This window comes from Heptranchias perlo, chromosome 4, assembly GCF_035084215.1.
Source record: "Heptranchias perlo isolate sHepPer1 chromosome 4, sHepPer1.hap1, whole genome shotgun sequence".
Taxonomy (NCBI): Eukaryota; Metazoa; Chordata; class Chondrichthyes; order Hexanchiformes; family Hexanchidae; genus Heptranchias; species Heptranchias perlo.
In genome coordinates, this window is record NC_090328.1 from 90,515,455 (window position 1) to 90,536,049 (window position 20,595).

The following is a 20,595-nucleotide window of genomic DNA, read 5'->3' on the forward strand; positions in this document are numbered from 1 at the left end:
CTGTATCCAGTCCACTCAGCCGTTTCATGATATCACGTGGAGTGAATCGAATTGGCCGAAGACTGGCTTCCGTGATGGTGGGGATGTCGGGAGGAGGTCGAGATGGATCATCCACTTGGCACTTCTGGCTGAAGATGGTTGTTAACGCTTCAGCCTTGTCTTTTACACTCACGTGCTGGACTCCGCCATCATTGAGGATGGGGATGTTTGCAGAGCCTCCTCCACCCGTTAGTTGTTTAATTGTCCACCACCATTCACGACTAGATGTGGCAGGACTGCAGTGCTTTGATCTGATCCGTTGGTTGTGGAATCGCTTAGCTCTGTCTATAGCATGTTGCTTCCGCTGTTTAGCATGCATGTAGTCGTGAGTTGTAGCTTCACCAGGTTGGCACCTCATTTTTAGGTACGCCTGGTGCTGCTCCTGGCATGCTCTTCTACACTCCTCATTGAACCAGGGTTGATCCCCTGGCTTGTTGGTAATGGTAGAGTGAGGAATATGCCGGGCCATGAGTTTACAGATTGTGCTGGAATACAATTCTGCTGCTGCTGATGGCCCACAGCGCCTCATGGATGCCCAGTTTTGAGCTGCTAGATCTGTTCTGAATCTATCCCATTTAGCACGGTGGTAGTGCCACACAACACGTTGGATGGTGTCCTCAGTGCGAAGACGGGACTTCATCTCCACAAGGACTATGCGGCGGTCGCTCCTACCAATACTGTCATGGACAGATGCATTTGTGACAGGTCGATTGGTGAGGACGAGGTCAAGTAAGTTTTTCCCTCATGTTGGTTCGCTCACCACCTGCCGCAGGCCCAGTCTAGCAGCTATGTCCTTCAGGACTCAGCCAGCTCGGTCAGTAGTGGTGCTACTGAGCCACTCTTGGTGATGGACATTGAAGTTCCCCACCCAGAGTACATTTTGTGCCCTTGCTACCCTCAGTGCTTCCTCAACATGGAGGAGGACTGATTCATCAGCTGAGGGAGGACGATAGGTGGTAATCAGCAGGAGGTTTCCTTGCCCATGTTTCTCCTGATGCCATGAGATTTCATGGGGTCCAGAGTCAATGTTGCGGACTCCCAAGGCCACTCCCTCCTGACTGTATATCACTGTACCGCCACCTCTGGTGGGTCTGTCCTGCCGGTGGGACAGGACATACCCAGGAATGGTGATGGAAGAGTCTGGGACGTTGGCTGAAAGATATGATTCTGTGAGTATGGCAATGTCAGGCTGTTGCTTGACGAGTCTGTGGGACAGCTCTCCCAATTTTGGCACAAGTCCCCAGATGTTAGTGAGGAGGACCTTGCAGGGTCGACTGGGCTTGGTTTGCCTTTGTCGTGTCCGGTGCCTCGTGGTCCGATGCCGGGTGGTCCGTCCGGTTTTATTCTTATTATGACTTTTTGTAGCGAGATTTTACAACTGAGTGGCTTGCTAGGCTATTTCAGAGGGCAATTAAGAATCAACCACATTGCTGTGGGTCTGGAGTCACATATAGGCCAGACCGGGTAAGGACGGTAGGTTTCCTTCCCTAAAGGACATTAGTGAACCAGGTGGGTTTTTACGACAATCCGGTAGTTTCATGGCCATCATTGCTGATACTAGTATTTTAATTCCAGATTTTTATTTAATTAATTGAATTTAATTAATTAATTGAATTTAAATTCGCCAGCTGCCGTGGCAGGATTTGAACTCATGACTCTGGATTTTAGTCCAGGCGTCTGGATTACTGGTCCAGTAACATCACCACTATGCTACCGTACCCAAAAGGCATGTACTGACATTCATCATGAAGCAAATGAAAAAGCAAGTTGGCATTCTGTACACAATAATGTCTTACACTTCCTGGTTCAGACTCTGTGCTGCTCATTAACGATTTTTCTTTAAGTTGATTAGTTAAGGAGATACACAGCTGCTTGCCCTGTTCACACAGATCCCAGATGCCCTGTAGAGGGCGCTGCGCCTTTTGGCTGGCTGGCTGACAGCAACTTGTCTTGCAAAGCCCCATGGAAAGTCTATGGGCAAATGCAAGACTAACGAACGGCTGGCCTAATGTAAAAGTTGTTGTCAATGAATGTGCTCACATCAATAACCACTTACGGAGAACAGAGCATGATCGAATGATTGATTAAATCATCTGATCCCAGAATTATTTTATTTCAGTTCAGCTAAGAATAATGCTGTGCATATAAAAAAAATACAACAGAAGTCAACTTTGCCTTTTCACTTTCTCACTCCATGTATATAGTCAGAGATGAATTGATGGCAGATGAACACTGAGCAGAGTAGTTGCTTTTTCAGCATCAATAGCAGAAGCTGTTCAGAGTAGCACTCTTGTTTGGTATATTGCTTTCCTCAGGTATGTCTTTGCTATAAAATTACAATTGCCAATTCAAGCTATCACTGTGACTGTCAAAAGGGATTTATTCTATGACAACACAAGAAACGCAGAGACTTCTAAAATAGTATGGTCTTAACAACTTGGTTTTTTTTTAACAGGATGGCAGCGTCACAGAAAATGCTGTGCAGCATCAAAGTTTTTTGAATTTTGGTTATTGTGCACTAGGGCAGCTTTAATGGGCTTGAATGTACCTGTCAACAGCTAGGTTTCATGTGTAAAATTAACAGATCCTGACAGGTGCTGGAAGTGCCAAGCTGCTGCTGTTGCATGTGTCATATCCTCCAGGAGTGCATGCCCTCAAATTAGCTCTTTCTGAGATTGCCGAGTAGTATAGCCATGTGAGAATGGCTGTGTGGGGAATACTGCAATATGAAATAGCACTCATTAACCCCTCAACTCCTGCAGACAAATTTAGTCATCGGGGAGGCTATCTTGGCCCCTGACTAGTTGAACGGCTTTCATCCTGGTTTTTAACAACACATCAAAGATTGACCTGGATGCATCGTTAAGTAAAATTTCCTGGTCTGAGCTATTTGCTGCACCTGCAATAAATGAATTAACAAGTGGCTCTCCATCTTATTCAACAGTTGTATACAAAAAAAATCTCATGTGCAGTCCATAGTTCAATATTCTCTTCGACAAACGTCAATCACTGAGATTATACCTAGCCCCTAAAGTGGCTTTGAATCCAAAGAAACTGGCCTAGATTTCCTGATAATCTGTTCCGTCAGCAGAAGTGCAAGCACTTCCATCTGCTCACTGATCCTGCCATGGCCCCAGCAGATTTCTCAGAGTCCTTTTACATAATTTTCAGCCGGCTCCCACTGGAGACCTGCCAGTGATTGGGCACTAGCATCAGTGGGGGCAGAAGCTCAAATAACAGGGCTCTACCAGCTTATAGGGCAAGTAGCAATAGAAGGAGTGTAGGAGAGGAGGCAGGATGTGATGGCAGTCAGAAGATTGGGAAGAGGAAGAGCATCAAACTTCACCAATGTTGAGAGATGCCATTACTAGTGCCACAGACTCCTGCAGGGATGGCTCAGCTGCTGCGTTATTGACCTGGCTAGGAGATTGGTTAGATGGTAGAAGACAGAGAGTAGGGATAATGGGTATGTACTTGAATTGGAAGGAAGTGACTCGTGGTGTCCCACAAGGATCTGTGCTAGGGCCTCAATTATTCACTCTATTTATTGATGACTTAGGTTACACAATAGAGAGCCTTATATCCAAGTTTGCCGATGACACAAAGATTGGTGGAGTAGTAAGTAGTCTAGACGGGAGCATAAAATTACAAAGAGACATTGATAGATTAAGTGAGTGGACAAAATTTTGGCAGATGGATTTTAATGCAGGTAAGTGTGAGGACATCCATTTTAGACCTAAAAGGATAGATCTGAGTATTTTTTAAATGGTGAAAAGCTAGGAAGAGTGGAGGTCCAAGAAGATTTAGGGGTCCATGTACACAGATCACTAAAATGTAGTAGTCAGGTACAAAAAATAATCAAAAAGGCTAATGGAATGTCTGCCTTTGTAACTAGAGGGCTAGAATATAAAGTAGAGGAAGTTTTACTACAGCTTTACGAAGCTTTGGCTACTCCACATCTGGAGTACTGTGTACAGTTCTGGGCCCTGCACCTTAGAAAGGATATATTGGCCTTGGATGGAGTGCAGCGCAGATTCACCAGAATGTTATCAGGGCACCAAGGGTTAGATTACGGAGATTACATAAACTAGGCTTGTATCCTCTGGAATATAGAAGGTTAAGGGGTGATTTAATTGAGGTTTTTAGGATTTTGAAAGGAATTGTTAGGGCAGATAGAAACGTTTTCCGCTGGTGGGCGAGTCTAGGACAAGGGGACATAACCTTAAAAATCAGAGCCCGGCCATTCAGAAGAGAAGTTCGGAAACACTTCTTCATGTAAAGGGTGGTAGAAGTGTGGCGAACTCTCCCTCAAAAAGCAATAGATGCTAGCTCAATTAATCATTTTAAATCTGAGATCGATAGATTTTTGCTAGCCAAGGGTATTAAGGGATATGGAGCCAAGGTGGGTGGGATGGAGTTAGGATACAGATCAGCCATGATCTCATTGAATGGTGGAACAGGCACGAGGGGCTGAATGGCCTACTCCTGTTCCTATGTTCCATTTAGGTGACCACATGATCCAAGGTTGGAAATGCCATGTGCCAGAACCCTACACAAGTTGGTCGTGGACTACTTCACAGGTAGTCCAAAGCATTAAGCAATTGCTAGTGCACAGAAATTGTCTTTCTTTTAAAGGCTGGGCCCTTAAAGTCTGCATCTTTGTCCCCTTGAGCAGAGCGAGGATGTGAGCTTGCCCTCTGGTGAATTGTTTCCAGGGCCATCCTTTCCACCTGCACCTGCTTGTGCGCAGTGAATCATCCAGTGCAGACCCTTCTAAATCACTATCTATACCACGCAGGGTGCCAATTTCTATGCCAATGTTGCAAGGATGACAGCGAGTGTCAGTGCATCTTCAGGATGGTTCGCCCCCTCAGTCTGTGTTCCTGCAAGGCCCGATTCTCTGCTCTGCTGAAGTGGAAAGGAAGACACAATTTTGAAGTTGTATCCGAGTCACATTTTTATCTGCTGCCTTTGACATGGTTGGCCACACCATCCTCCTCCAATGCCTCTCCTCTGTAACCCAGCTGGGTGGGACTGTGTTTGCCTGGTTCCATTCTTATCTAACCATTCATAGCCAGAGAATCATGTGCAATGGCCTCTCTTCCCACTCTCACATAGTTACCTCTGATGTCCCCCAAGGATCTATCCTTGGCCCCCTCCTATTTCTCATCTACATGCTGCCCCTCAGCAATATCATCCGAAAACACAATGACAGGTTCCATGTGTACGCTGATGATACCTCACCACTGCCTCTTGATCCCTCCACTGTCTCTGATTTGTCACATTGCTTGTCCGACATCCAGTACTGGATGAGCAAAAATTTCCTCCAACTAAATATTGGGAAGATCGAAGCCATTATCTTTAATGCCCTCCACAAAGTCCATTCCCTAGCCACTGACTCCATCCGTCTCCCTGGCCACTATCTGAGGCTGAACCGGACTGTTCGCAACCTTGGTATCCAATGTGACCCTGATATGAGCTTCCGGCCATATATCTGCTCAATCACCAAGACCTCCTACTTCCACCTCCCTAACATTGTCCGTCTCTGCCCCTCCTTCAGCTCATCTGCTGCTGAAACCCTCATCTACGCCTTTGTTACCTCTAGACTTGACTATTTCAATGCTATGCTGGCCGGCTTCCCATCTTCCACACTCCATAACCTTGAGCTCATCCAAAACTCTGCTGACCGTATCGTAACTTGCATCAAGTCCCGTTCACCCATCACCCCTGAGCTCTCTGACCTACATTGGCTCCCGGTCCGGCCATGCCTCGATTTTAAAATTCTCATCCTTGTTTTCAAATCCCTCCATGGCCTCACCTCTCCCTATCTCTGTAACCTCCTCCAGTCCTACAACTCTCTCAGATCTCTGCGCCCCTCCAATTATGGCCTCTTGCGCATTCCCAATTTTAATCACTCCACCATTGGTGGCCGTACCTCCAGCTGCCTAATCTCTGGAATTCCCTCTATAAAGCTCTCCACCTCTCTACCTCTCTCTCCGTCAAGAGGCTCCTTAAAACCTATCTCTTTGACACCTGTCCTAATATCTCCTTATGTGGCTCGTGTCAAATTTTGTTTGCTAACGCTCCTGTGAAGCGCCTTGGGATGTTTTATTACGTTAAAGGCGTTATATAAATGCAAGTTGTTGTTGTCATTGTTGGTTCCTCTCAGAAGGCCCTGTCTGAAAATAGAGGCAGATACACTCTGCTCAGATTGCTAATCAAATTTTTATAATCCAATCCCCCACCCCCAGTACTGGCCTTTTAATTCATCAAAAGTCCCATTGCTATGGTTACCCACAAATGTAGGACTACTTCAAGGAATTGCTGGCTACAAACAAATTCATTTTCCCTTGAGTACATCAATGTATCTTTCTTTATCCAGAATGACCCATATTTAGGAGATTAATTTACATAATGTTGGGCGGAGTCACAGGACAGTACTCAACACAACATAAAAGTTTACCAAAGTTTTTAATGCTGAACATGTGGGATTCCCATAGAAATCCCTCACAATGTACAATAAGTACATTGACATAGTAAGGGTTTATTAGAACACTCCACATACCTTTTACATTCTGAAATGTTATGTTCCCTAGAAAGGACATTTCAAAATGTTATATTCGCAAATTATTCATATTTTGGATGGGGACTATGTCTAGCAGCACGAGCAATAGGTATGGTAGAAACAAAGATGACATGGTTTGCAGCTAGCAATTCGAAATAATGGATCCAGTAAATACAAAGGCGGTGAAATTGGACTTGGGTGGGGTCGCTAAACATGCAAAATCCCATTTGCCGACCATTATGTAACGCACCCACTATTCCGTTGTATTGAAGTCAATGTAGTGAATATTGGGCGGGGTGTATAACAAGTGACTGATCCAATAACACCTGTTTTGCATCCTTGCCCATGTCTAATTTCACCCCCCAAGTGTTTTGGGTCTAACCTGCTTCTCTTAGTTTGGGAACTGACTCCACTACCATCACCATCCGCACCATGATATACAGGGGCTAATATATTGGGGGAGATGAAAATTATTAGCATGGCTTCCTGACAAAGTCAAATTGGTGCACTAAATCGGGGAGTGGTGCCTTGTGTCTTAGGAAAAGCTTTCAGCGAGAAAAACTAACAAGAGTATAACCTGGACATGTGTTTCACTCTCTTATCTCCTTTTCTCTCGCGGAAGTAGTCTGCTCTAGTTCAAGTGCTCTGGACCCTATGGTTTGGATCTCAGATCTGAGGACATGATCATGTCCAGCTCGTCTGTGATGCAAACCAGGCTGTGTTCTCACTTGCCGCTGCAATGGGCATCAGAGGGCAGATTCTGCAGGATGTCTTCATTGACTAATCAACTGCAGTGGCAGCACCTCAGCCGTACCTTCTTCCACGCACCCAACCAGATGACACCAAAGTAGAACTCATTGGGCCAACAGGACCTTGCCAGGAATTCTCACCTGTGTTGAACCTACTGAATGGTGTATTTTCTGACTTCCTGTAAAGGCCCCACGATTGATGTTGGTGTCTGGCTTGGTGAAAGGACAACCCTGGAGTGTCTCTTGAAGGTCTTCATCAGAGAAGCCAACTAGGCTTCTTATGCCTGCTGTCCTCTCTGGCACCTAAGTGGGCATGATGGTGACAATCTATACTGATGCTAGGGATAAGAAATGCCGTCAAGTGGTTTGGTGGAAATTGTCAGTGAAACCACTAGTTGGCTGCTTACCTTTCCGTTCAGTAGTGTTCTGTTGCTGTCGGGTGTCTGCAGAGTGCTTTTAAAGCGTTACGCCATTTTTACACAGAAGTTTCCTGGGGAAGAGTCAGCAGCTTACACAATTTCTACAGTCAAGTAAGTTACACCAGAGCTGTACCAAATATATTTAAATGAACTTACCCCAGGAAACTTGTGTGTAACTCCCTCTGCTGGTGAACGGCGTAACTTTTCAGCGCAACAACAACAAAAGAATGGTCTAACTGACATTGAGGAAATTCAGGGCCGATGTATTATACTGCTTTTGTCTTTCAGTAAACTGTATTTGTATGTATCACAACTATATCAGGCACTCCACTTGAATTTGGTAATGGAGGAGGGGATAGAGGAGGAAAAGATAATTGTGAGCTGTAAGTTGAAGAATGTTTGCCCTGAGCAGCAGAGAGACCCTGTTCTAATGGCCCTGAAAATGTGTGGGCCTGTGATTCTGGCAATCCAGATCCCAGCCTAATTAACTAACGTTCCTTCTGCTGCACTGACGCAAATTAGAGGGGTGCCAGAAAGACTGCAGATTTGCAGCTCCACTAGGCTTTCCTAACAGTGGAGACTTAAAATAAAATAAGAACTAGAAATCATCCTCCACTCCCACTAATACCATTCACTATTAGAAGATTTCCAGCACGTCGCGGTGTTGATTAAGATCAGTGATTGCCCATGCAACGCAGGACTCTAATAATTGAGGCCTGCACTCTTAAAAACTCCAGAGAGAAAGAGCGAACAGTGGAGTTAAAAAATCCAGAGAGAAAGAGTCAATCTGACTACAGATTCAAAACTAAAACCCTTCATACAAAAGATTAATAACTGCAACTCACTGGAACAAAAAAGTATTGCACTTCAAAAATCTTAGTGGACATGTCAGGATTAGTTTTAAAATTCTATTTTACATAAATGACAATCTTTTTTTTTGATCACTTTTTTCACTGATCTCATCCAAAGCATCTTTAGCATTCCCCATGTCCCCTAGACCCACAGGTTCATTACTAAGCAGCAACAAATCATCTGCTAATATGAGCAACAATACACAAACAAAAATTTAAAAAAATATCGACCTTGATGTTTTTGATGTGGTTTCTGTTGAACCATGTCATTTAAAAATAAAGCATTGGTAGTAGCAAGGCAACAAACTTCAGTTCCAATGGTTTGAGGTGGGCAAGGTTGCAAATGGGCCGATGTTTCCAGTTCATCACAAACATTCTTTAAAAGTATGTTGTGAAAGTATTAATAGCTAGATCACTTATTCTAGCTGGCATACACTAATTGCTGCAGCCTAGAAATGACTCTTGTCAGTGTTAGCAGGCCAACTCTGTATTTAAATAAGTTAGCAACCTCCACTAAAAACTAGACAGAGGAATGTCATACCAACACATTAGATGTTCATCTGCTAATAACACCCACAGTAGTTTCTAGGCTTCTGCTACCAAATAAAAGCCTTCTGATCATTATTATTTTAGTTGACTCTGTTTATCATTTGGTTTACTAAATTATTTCAATATTCATAAAAAGAAAACCGGGTTATACTGTTGGTAGTATAGCACAATGATACTGATAGATCAATGGTGGTCTTGTTTGGGGGCGATTTTCGACTTCCGCCTGAAACAGATGCAAAGTCAGTGGATCGGCCGTGCCATTTGCCCAAAGCCAGTGTCGGGAGGTCCAAATCATTTTCGTGTTTGGGCCGCATTTGAATGCCTCTGGCGAGCTATGGGACCCAAGCAAGCACACCCCATCCCCCCCCACCGCCCCTCGCCCCCACCCTCCCCCAGCAGCTCGCTAATTGTGGGAGGGCAGGAAATCAGCTGGCTTCCATAATGAGCTGTCCGGAAAGTCGGGCTTGAGGGAAAGCCGATCTCAGCGCTCCTGCTCCTCCTGGCCCCACAAAGATTCTCCTAAGAAAATTGTCGGGCCTTTTCTTGAGCAGCCGCCAGCGGTCCATTGAAGGACTGTTGGGTAGGCTACTGAATACCTGGGACAAATGCACAGAGTGTGCATGACAAACGCGCTGCCCATTTGTACCTGAAAGTTGCAAATAGGGTCCTAGAACTGGCGTGGGACACCAACAGGCAGGTGTGCTGATCACACTTTTACTGGCCCGCCTGAAAATTGAATCAAGTGGGCCTGGGTTGTCAATGGGGTTCCCGAGGTGCCCCCAGCCCAAATTTCAGATGCCGACTGCCTGTTTTTCATGTGAGAAATTGTCAGCCAGCAGTTGAAAACTGCCCCCCACCATTAGAACAATACCAAAAAAGTTAGTGCACATCCGTTGCTGAATCATTTGAGTTAGCAGCTGGTGTGGGCTTGATTTGAATATTGTTATTTAAACATGATACAGATGAATTAATGCCTGGAACTGGTTGCACTGTTGGTTGAATTTTAACAATTCACCTCCCCCCGTGGCTGTGAAAACATTTCACTGGAGTTTTCTCCCACTGAGGGGAACTCCAGCTGTGCCTTTGAAGAGAACTTTAAAAGAAATGTGTTTTGCTGGGAAACACAGTGCTGTAAATAAATCATTCCTTCTAACAGGCAGGAGATCTTGGGCACGATTTTAAAACGAAAGCTTGGGTGCGTTGGGCGCGGGGTGGCAAAGAAAATCAGGATTTTTTGGAGCGGGCAGGAATCCTGGCTCCAACCCGCCGAAGAAGGCACACGTCCCAGAGTCATCTGTGTGTAAGCGCCGTTCCCGAACCCGAAAGTCCCACCGGCAATTAAAGCCAGCGGGACGATATTTAAAGCAGTAAATCAAGTACTTAAAGTACTTGAAATGTCCATAAATCCAATAAAGAATGAAGGCAAGTGATTTTAACACTGCCTCAATGTATTTCCCGTAGTATGTGAAACACGCCATGGGTAAGTAGTCGGGTTTCAGCCGGCAACCATTTGGACATTTAAATCCCTGTTTGACAGATGGGGATAAAAGGTGAGTTATTGCAGCAGGGCACTCAGTTCTCTCAGACAAACTTTTGGCTGGGAGATCTTTGTGTTTAGCCTTGGAATTCTTGTTTTCCACTCAGAATTGTTCTGTTTACACAAATTTACCAACTTTTCAGACTCCGTCAAACTGACACCATCAGGATGGGGTGGAGGTGGGGCACGATGGCTGCATTCACCAGTACATCTGAGGATGGGGAACATCACCATCCTCACCAGGCATGGCGTGCACTTCCGCCATTTGCAGCTCCACAACATGCACCACAGGGACCTGTGCAAGAGCAGAGAAGGGAACAACAGAGGGAGCAACATCGCAGGAGGCACTACCCTCGTGAGAGGGTCTACAGACTGAGGGTGAGCTTCCTGGACCGTTCTGAGAAGCATTGCCTACGAAGGCTGAGAGTGAGTCGCCAGGTGATCACAGACATCTGCAAGCTCCTCCATGCTGAACTGCTCCCGGCTGGCCTGGTAGCGTTGCATTACCTGTCGCTGTTAGAGTGACCACTGCCCTCAACTTCTTCACTTCCGGATCATTCGAGGGCACCAGGGGGTGACATCGTCGGGGTCTCTCAGTCGTCTGCCCACAAATGCATAAGGCATGTCACTGACGGCTTGTTTTGTAGGGAGTCTCAATATGTTAACTTCCCCATGGATAACCTCAGCCAGACAGAGACAGCAGTGGGATTCCACTCTGTGGCTGGCTTCCCATGTGTACAGGGTGCAATCGATTGCACCCATATAGCAATCCAAGCACCTCCACACGAGCCAGGCCTGTTCATCAACAGAAAGGGATATCACCCCATCAACACTCAGCTCGTCTGTGACCACCGCAAAAGATTTCTTCATGTGTGCCAGATTCCCTGGCAGCTGCCACGATTCGTTCATTCTGAGGGAGTCCAACATCCTGGACCTCTTCCAGGCACCGAACACCCTTCAGGGCTGACTCCTCGGGGACAAGGGATACCGCCTGCACACATGGCTGTTGACACCTCTGAGGAACCCCATCAGTGAGGAACAGCGTCGCTATAACGACAGCCACATCGCCACCAGGTCTATAATTGAACACGTGATGGGACTGCTGAAGATGTGATTTTGGTGCCTGGATCAGTCTGGGGGAGTGCTTCAATACGCACCAGCGAGAGTGGGTAGAATTATAGTCGTCTGTTGTGTCCTGCACAACATCGCGCAACAGAGACCGATGATTCTCCATGGCCTCATCCAGCATCCACATCTGCCATGAACATTGAGGAGGAGCAGGGGTGCAGGTGGAGGAGGAGGAAACCATTGGCAGAGCAGCGGCTTACCTGGCTGCTCGTGAGGCCAGGGAGTCATTAATATTTGAGCAATATTCATAAGGAGATCACAAAGTGAAAATAGTCCAGTCCTCAGACCACCTAGGAAGAGCAGCACCAACACCATCACCACCACCCCACCCCCCCGGCCCCTTGCACAAAACAGTCTGCAACAACACATGTACCCACTGTAAAGTCACCCACTGGGTGGCATCAAGTCTCGTCGTTCATGATGAATCACATGAAAGGGCGCTATCACAAAAGACAGTCAAGAATGGGCAAGACGTAGCAGTAGTGGTGAGAATGATAACATTTAATATGACTTTATCAAAAACCAAATATAAATGGAAAACATGAGAGTCTGTCAGACACCCTTGTGCATACCCTTCGTGATCACAAATCCTTAGCCTTTCTCTTCCTACTACTTCTACGTGGTGCATCCCCTGTGGCTACAGCAGCGGTAGTGACAGGTTGCTCATGTTCATGCCCTGACTGTTTGGATGCTTTCGGCCTACGTCCTCTGGGTATTGGAGCCCATGAGGGCCGCTCCAAAGACTGCTCCACCTACACCTGTGCAGGGGCAGACTCGGCCACCTGGAGACGAGGCAGCATTGCGGGTATTGGTTGAGAGGGGGGCAATGGGTGAGATGTGGGAGCATTTTGAGTGGCATCCCAAATTCCATGTCCCTTTTCGCCATCATCCCTCTCCTGGGCCAGGCCCACATCACTCCTACCACCCTGCTGGACAAGAGCTTGGAGGACATGTGTGATGCCTAGTAAGCCCAGTTGTAAAGTTTCTGTCTGCCTGTCTAAGGCGGCAGAATATTGTTCACCCTGAGTCCGAACGGCCGTTATCAGGGCCTGAATGGACTCATTTGTGAGCCATGCTTGAAGCTCAATGGAAGCTAGCCTTCTCTCCATCGCAGACATTCCTGCACTTACCTGCGACACTATCTCAGACATTTGCTAAATTTAAATCTGAAATAGATAGATTTTGGCAACCAACGTATTAAGGGATATGGGCCAAAGGCAGGTATATGGAGGTAGATCATAGATCAGCCATGATCTTATCAAATGGCGGAGCAGGCACGAGAGGCTGAATGGCCTACTCCTGTTCCTATGTTCCTATGTTCCTATTTCCACAGTTACATGCAACAGTATCTCAGACAGTTCCTCATGTCCCTGTGACACTATCTCAGAGATTCCGTCATGTACCTGTGCCACCATTCCACTAATGAAGGAGCTGGACTCCTCCATCCTCTGCACTATTGTGGAGAGTGTGTATGGCATCTATTCCAGTACCTCACAAATGTGCTGCTGTCCCTCGATCATTTTCTTTTTAAAGGATGGCCCCCCGGGTTCAGCATCTGTGTCCAGCTGAGCAGAGCCTAGAGAGGAGTGCGCCCACTGATGCGGACTCTCCATAGCTGCCCCTGCCACCAGTGCCCATTCGTGCTCACTTATGTGTGGTGACTCACTAGGTGCCAACCCAACTAACTGACTACTAGGACCCACCGAGGTGTGAGTATCTGTACTGATGGATGGCTCACTAAGAGGTGACGGTGCGCCCTCAGGGGCCGGGAGCTCCTCTGAGGAATCGCCCTCTCCTGTCACTGTGGTCGTTGGAGGGCCTATAAGAGAACAGAAGGTAATATTAAGCATCATCACACATGTTGCGATGAGCATACTGGGGTGTTCAACATGCCAATCACTGTTAACATCCATTCATGTTGTGTGTGATGGATGTTTAAGTTGTGTCACCAGACGTTTGTGGGATACCAGTCTCGGCGTCCCCGACGGACAGATCCTCGATGGTGCTGCTGATCTGCAGGGCATCTTCCTCCGCCTCTGTGAGGGTCACTATTTGTTGTGGACCCCCTCCAGTCCTCACCCTCTCCTGTGCATTTTGCACTTTCTTCTCCTAGAAGGGGAGAAAGTACAGCCGTGTGATGGTGAAGTGGTCAGCCAGTGATGAATGCATTGCTTTGGGTGAGGCTGACCATGAAAGATGTGCATCAGAGGGTGAGTATGAGACAGAGACATCACATTGTATCAGGACTGGGGTGAGTGGTAGTGGTGGGGTCACAAATGGGGAGGTGAGGAAGTGCTCAGGAAGTGAAGGTAAGTTGAGGATGAGCCTTAAGTGGGTGTGAGGAGTGATGTGATGGAGTAGTCTTGGCAGTGCAGAATAATGTGGGGGGGGTGGTGCGGGTGATGCAGGAGAATCAATAAATGTACTCACTTTTGCTGACCTAGTTAGGTCATTGAAAAGCTTCCTGCACTGGACCCAACTGCGGGAGGTGCTGCTCATGCTGCTGACCTCCTCTGCCATCCCGAGCCAGGCCTTCTTGGTGGCAGGGGCAGGGTGCTTGCATCTGTGGGCAGGATAAAATTGTTCCCACCTCCTCCTCACCCCAGCCAGCAGCACCTCAAGTGAGGCGTCACTGAATCTTGGAGCTGGCTTGACCCTCTGCTGCTCCATTCTATGTCCTTGCTCCTTGCTTCAGCTAAAGCCATTGGGGCAATGGCCCTTTAAATCCAGACGCGCCAGCTGACAGCCTGTCATGAGTGTACGCAGTCTGCCCACTGCGCAGCTTTCGGACGGCAAACCCAGAAACAAGATTAATGGCCACCAATTAAGTCGCAATCGCGTGGGGAACAGTAGGTTGTATTATTTGGGTTTGCTGCATGTGCGTTGACCCCCCCGCTGTCATCCTATCGGCATTTTAAAATCGTGCCCCTTGTTTCTTAAAAAAAAACTTCAGCTGCAAGGCTTAAAAAGTAGAAGTACTTCATATTAGCAATGCACTCTTCTCTGCTTGTCCCCATTTCCCTGATACTATTCTTTCATTAAATCCTGCTTAAATTCTACGCACTGCTGCAATGACAAGAGCAGCTTCGGCAAAAATTGGGAGCAACTAGTAATTCCATTGACTTGCCTTGCGTTGATTACCGATGCGCACAGAACAGTGAGACATTGTTGCCCATGCAGCTGCTAAGTGGAAAATAGGTTTACCAAGCACAACTATAATCCACTCTTCATGGTAGAACAAGGATCAAGACATCTAATATACCTGGTGGCTACCTGAGAGCCTAGGTTTTTCTCTCCAATGGGATTCTCACTGCAAATGTGGTGGCATGGAAATCCCGACCACCCAAATGAACCAGCTGTGATAGTGTGTATGTGAATGTGTATGCGTGTGTGTATGTGTGTGTATGTTTGTGTGCATATGTGTGTATATGTGCATGTGTGCATATGATTATGTATATGCGTGTGTATGTGTGTATGTATATGTGTGTGTGTATGATTATGTGTGTGTGTGTGTGTGTGTGTGTGTGTGCATGTATGTGTATGTGTGTGTGGTCCCTGCTGAATTTTCTGGGGTCACCTTCATTTAAGTGATCGTATGTTGTGAAAATATTAATAGCTGGATCACTTTTTCTCACTGGTATACACTAATTGCCTGGAAATGACTCTTGTCGGTGTCAGCAGGCAAACTCTTAATATATTTGTATTTAAATGAAGTAACAACCTCCACTCAAAAAGTGTTGGGCTTCTTGGTAGTAGTTCTGCCTTCTGCTTCCAATTTAGAGTTTTCCACGGTGGTGGTGGTGGGATGTGGGGGGTGGGGGGTGAGGGAAGTATTGTGTTGCTGCAGGATGTAAATGCCTGCTGCAGTTTAAAGAGCTAGGCATCCAAATCAAGTAAAGTTGAGAATTGTGGCATAGTTGTTTGAGCAGTCTTCTGCACAGCACAGAACCTCCCCAGTTTTCAGAGCTATCAGTGGAAGTGCTACTGGCCCAAATAAGAATGGGGAAGAAGGCACAGTTTGGAATGGAGGAGAGAAGGGGATTCAAGGGTAGTGCCCAGGCACAGAGTTAGGAGGCAACCAGAGCAGTAAGTGTTATCTCTAATGTAACTTAGTACAGCAATGACCTTACCAAATCAGGCAAAGTAAGAGGAGGAAGCCACACCTTCTAAGAATGCACCGTAGTAAGCAGCCTTCTTCCCCTTACTGTGTTGGAGTTAACATTAATCTCTGGGAGATTCTGAAGGGTCTTGCAAGGGTTCCTTCACCCATAGCCTTACATGCATGTATCCCAATATAGGCCTTATATGGTGTGTAATTGCTTGTTTCAATTACCTTTCATCACCTCCAGTACTGTCTGCCTTGCTGACATTAGGCTTGACTGCCTCTTGTGACAACCAGAGGTCATTATTGCTTTTTCCACTCTACTTGTGTCTTAAAGGAGAAGACAGCCCATAAACCTATAACAGCAGACAGGTTGGTTACAAATGATGTTACCTCCGTCTTCCACTCTTTCATTCACTATCAGGAGGAACTGTTGGAGTTGATGAGGAGGAAGACAGGAGAAGGAGTCAAAGACCAGGTAGCTGTAGGGCAGGTGCCAGCTACAAGTTTGTTATGATATTCTGCTTCTCCTCATTCTCATGCTATTGGCGCACACATAAGCTGTCTGAAAACTACATCATGAAACCCTTATGTCCCTCCTACTGAAAGACACATATGAACTCTGTTCCTCAGCAACCCATCCCCACCTCTCCTCTTCTTCTCCTTTTTAGGATATCACAGAACAAAAGAAACAGAGGTAAAAGATTTGCCACATTCCTTGATTTCCAGCTCTGCCAGTATAGCATTACACCTGGTGTCACTCATCCTCTACCTGCCAAGAACCAGAGGGGCATTAGAGAGAAAGCTGAGGGGTTGGGTTGGGTGTACAGGGTGATGTACATGAGGTTCTGGGGGTAAAAGGTGAGAAGGTAAATATTCTTGACTAGAGGGTCAGTTGACGTGGGCTCTTGGCTGAAGAGCCTGAAGAGCCAGATTTCACAGGTTCTGCTTTTAAAAGAAGGACGTTTGCAGAGCATCAAATATATGATGCTGGGGATGGTCTCTCAGAATGTGAAGCGATGGCAGCTCAATTGGAAGACTCCACTACCTGTGTCTGCAGCAGCTCAGCTTGGAGTATTGCGGCAGCCTGGAGTATTGCGGGCAGGCTGCTTGGAAATTGCTCTGGGGGAGAATCTGCCCCATTGTTTTTTGAAAAAGTTTGCAAGTGGCTTTGATGAGGTGACAAGAATGGGAGTCATGGCAAGTTGATAGGCACAAAGAAGTGTCTTTAGGTAAAGGCATCTTTGTCATGGGAGGGGGAAGATGTAGACACAACGTCCTCCTACAACCTTCTACCCCCCAGATCTCTTGTTTTTTTTTCCAAATCTGACCTCTTGTTACCCCCTTTCCCTTTTTGAGAAAGTGCACAGCTGTCACTAGCCATGGTGTAGAAAGTAACCTTGATTCCCCAGCATCTGCCCAAACACTTGCCTTTTGGTTGAGAGTGTGTGGACATGGTGGACTGCCTCAAAATGGAAATATAATTTCGGCTGTCAGGAAAGTGTGCAAGTACTTCCATGACCTGGTGCTGTTGCTCAGACACCAGCTGAATATTGAGTGAATGGAATCCTTTCCTGTTCATGCAATCGATGAAGGGAGCACACATGCCCAAGTGGGTGCAATCTATGATTCATTGTACTTTGGGGAATCCTACTACTTGTTAAAATTGCAGCGCTCTATCATGCTGCTGTCAGTTGCCCGTGAAGAAGATGAAGATGATGAAGGTGATGAAGGTGATGATCTGGACTACTCTAGCAAACAATGCATCTGTGACTTCTGTTGACTAATTTTGTGATGGCAGCTGTGGCATCCTGGAAAGACCCCGTAGCATAAAAATTGGTGGTGACCTTCACATCCACAGGCTCGGCCTATGGTACAAGTGGGCTGCAGAACAGATTCAGCATCTGCAGTAACTCATTGGTGGTTTCCTTTGTGAATGAAGGAAGGAGGGAGGGAGGAAGGAAGGAAGGGAGGACGTGTATATAATGCCTTTCACGGCCTTAGGACCCCCAAAGTGCTTTACAATTATTTACTTTTGAAGTGTAGTAATTTTGTAATGTAGGAAACATGGCAGCCAATTTGCACACAGCAATGACCCACAAGCAGCAATGAGATAAATAACTGGATAATCTGTTTTAGTGGTGTTGGTTGAGCTATAAATGTTGGCCATGACACTGGCGAGAACTCCCCTGCTCTTCTTCAAAATAGTGGCGTAGGATCTTTTCACTTGAGAGAACAGAGAGTGACTTGGTACAGTGCCTTATCTGAAAGACAGCACCACTGAAAGTGCAGCACTCCCTCAGTAGTGCACTCAAATATCAGCATAGATTATGTGCTCAAATCACTGGAGTGGGATTTGAATCTACAATCTTCTGTCTCAGAAGCAAGTGTACTACCCACTGAAGCAACCACCATGGTTTACATATTCTGGAGTGGGGATACTGGCAGGTGGGTGCTATGTGCCTCTTGCTGCGCCTGACTAGCCTGGCCTCCATATGCTGCAGCTTCTCTTCCCCCAAAAAACACGGATTTACATTTTGGGATCTTTTAGAACTGTAGAATGGTTACAGCACAGAAGGAGGCCATTTTGCCCATCTTTGTAAGAACAATCCAGTTAGTCCCATTCTCCCGCTCTTTCCCCGTAGCCCTGGAAAATTTTTTCCCTTCAAGTATTTCTCCAATTCCTTTTTGAAAGCCATGATTGACTCTGCTTCCACCATCCTTTCAGGCAGCACATTCCAGATCATAACTACTCGCTGCGTAAAAAAGGTTTTTCCTCACATCGCCTTTGGTACTTTCGTCAATCACCTTAAATCTGTGTCCTCTGGTTCTCAACCCTTCTGCCAATGGGAACAGCTTCTCTTTATTTACTTTATCCAAAACCTTCATGATTTTGAACACTTCTATCAAATCTCCTTCCAACCGTCTCTGCTCTAAGGAGAACAATCCCAGCTTCTCCAGTCTATCCACTTAACTGAAGTCCCTCATACCTGGAACCATCCTAGTAAATCTTTTCAGCACCCTCCCGAAGACCTTCACATCCTTCCTAAAGTGCACTGACCAGAATTAGACACAATACTCCAGTTGTGGCCGAACCAGTGTTTTATAAATGTTCAACATAACTTCCTTGCTTTTGTACTCTATGCCTCTATTTATAAATTGTAAACAATTTTACAACACCAAATTATAGTCCAACAATTTTATTTGACAATCACAAGCTTTCGGAGGCTTCCTCCTACCTCAGGTGAATGTCACCTGAGGTAGGAGGAAGCCTCAGAAAGCTTGTGATTGTCAAATAAAATTGTTGGACTATAACTTGGTGTTGTAAAATTGTTTACAATTGTCAACCCCAGTCCATCACCGGCATCTATTTATAAAGCCCAGGATCCCATATGGTTTTTTAACCACTTTCTCAACCTGTCCTGCCACCTTCAAAGATTTGTGTACATATACCCCCAGATCTCTGTTCCTGCACCCCCTTTAGAATAGCACCATTTAGTTTATATTGCCTCTCCTTGTTCTTCCTGCCAAAATGTATCACTTCATACTTCCTTGCGTTAAATTTCATCTGCCATGTGTCCACCCTGTCTGTGTTCTCTTAAAGTCTATTACTATCATCCTTATAGTTCACTACACTTCCAAGGATTGTGTCATCTGCAAATTTTGAAATTGTTCCCTGTACACCCAAGTCCAAGTCATTGACAAATATCAAAAAAAGCAGTGGTCCTAGTACCGACCCCTGGGGAACACCACTGTACACCTTCCTCCAGTCCGAAAAACAACCGTTCACCACTACTCTCTGTTTCCTGTCATTTAACCAATTTTGTATCCATGATGCCACTGCCCATTTTATTCTATGGGCTTCAATTTTGCTGACAATTATGTGGCACTTTAACAAACAACTTTTGAAAGTCCATATACACCACATCGACCACATTGCCCTCATCAACACTCTGTTACCTCATCAAAAAACTCAATCAAGTCTTTAACAAATCTGTGCTGGCTTTCCTTTATTAATCCCCACTTGTCCAAGTGATTATTAATTTTGTCCCGGATTGTCATTTCTAAAAGCTTCTTCACCACCGAGATTAAACTGGCTGGCCTGTAGTTGCCGGGTTTATCCTTACACCCTTCTTTGAACAAGGGTGTAACATTTGCAATTCTCCAGTCCTCTGGCACCACCCCGATATCTGAGGAGGATTGGAAGATTATGGCCAGCACCTCCACAATTTTCACCCTTGCTTCTCTCAGCAACCTAGAATGCATCCCATCTGGACCAGGTGACTTATCTACTTTAAGTACAGCCAGCCTTTCTAGTACCTGCTCTTTATCAATTTATAGCCCATTCAGTATCTCAACTGCCTCCTCCTTTACTGTGACTTTGGCAGCATCTTCTTCCTTGGTAAAGACAGATGCAAAGTAATCATTTAGTACCTCAGCTATGCCCTCTGCATCCATGCATTGATCTCATTTTTGGTCCGTAATCGGATCCACCCCTCCTCTTACCAGCCATTTACTGTTTAAATGCCTATATAATCCATTTGGATTCCGTTTTATGTTAGCTGCCAGTCTATTCTCACTCATTCTTTGCCCTTTTTATTTCCTTTATCACTTCTTCTCTGCACTTTCTATATTCAGCTTGGTTCTCACTTGTAT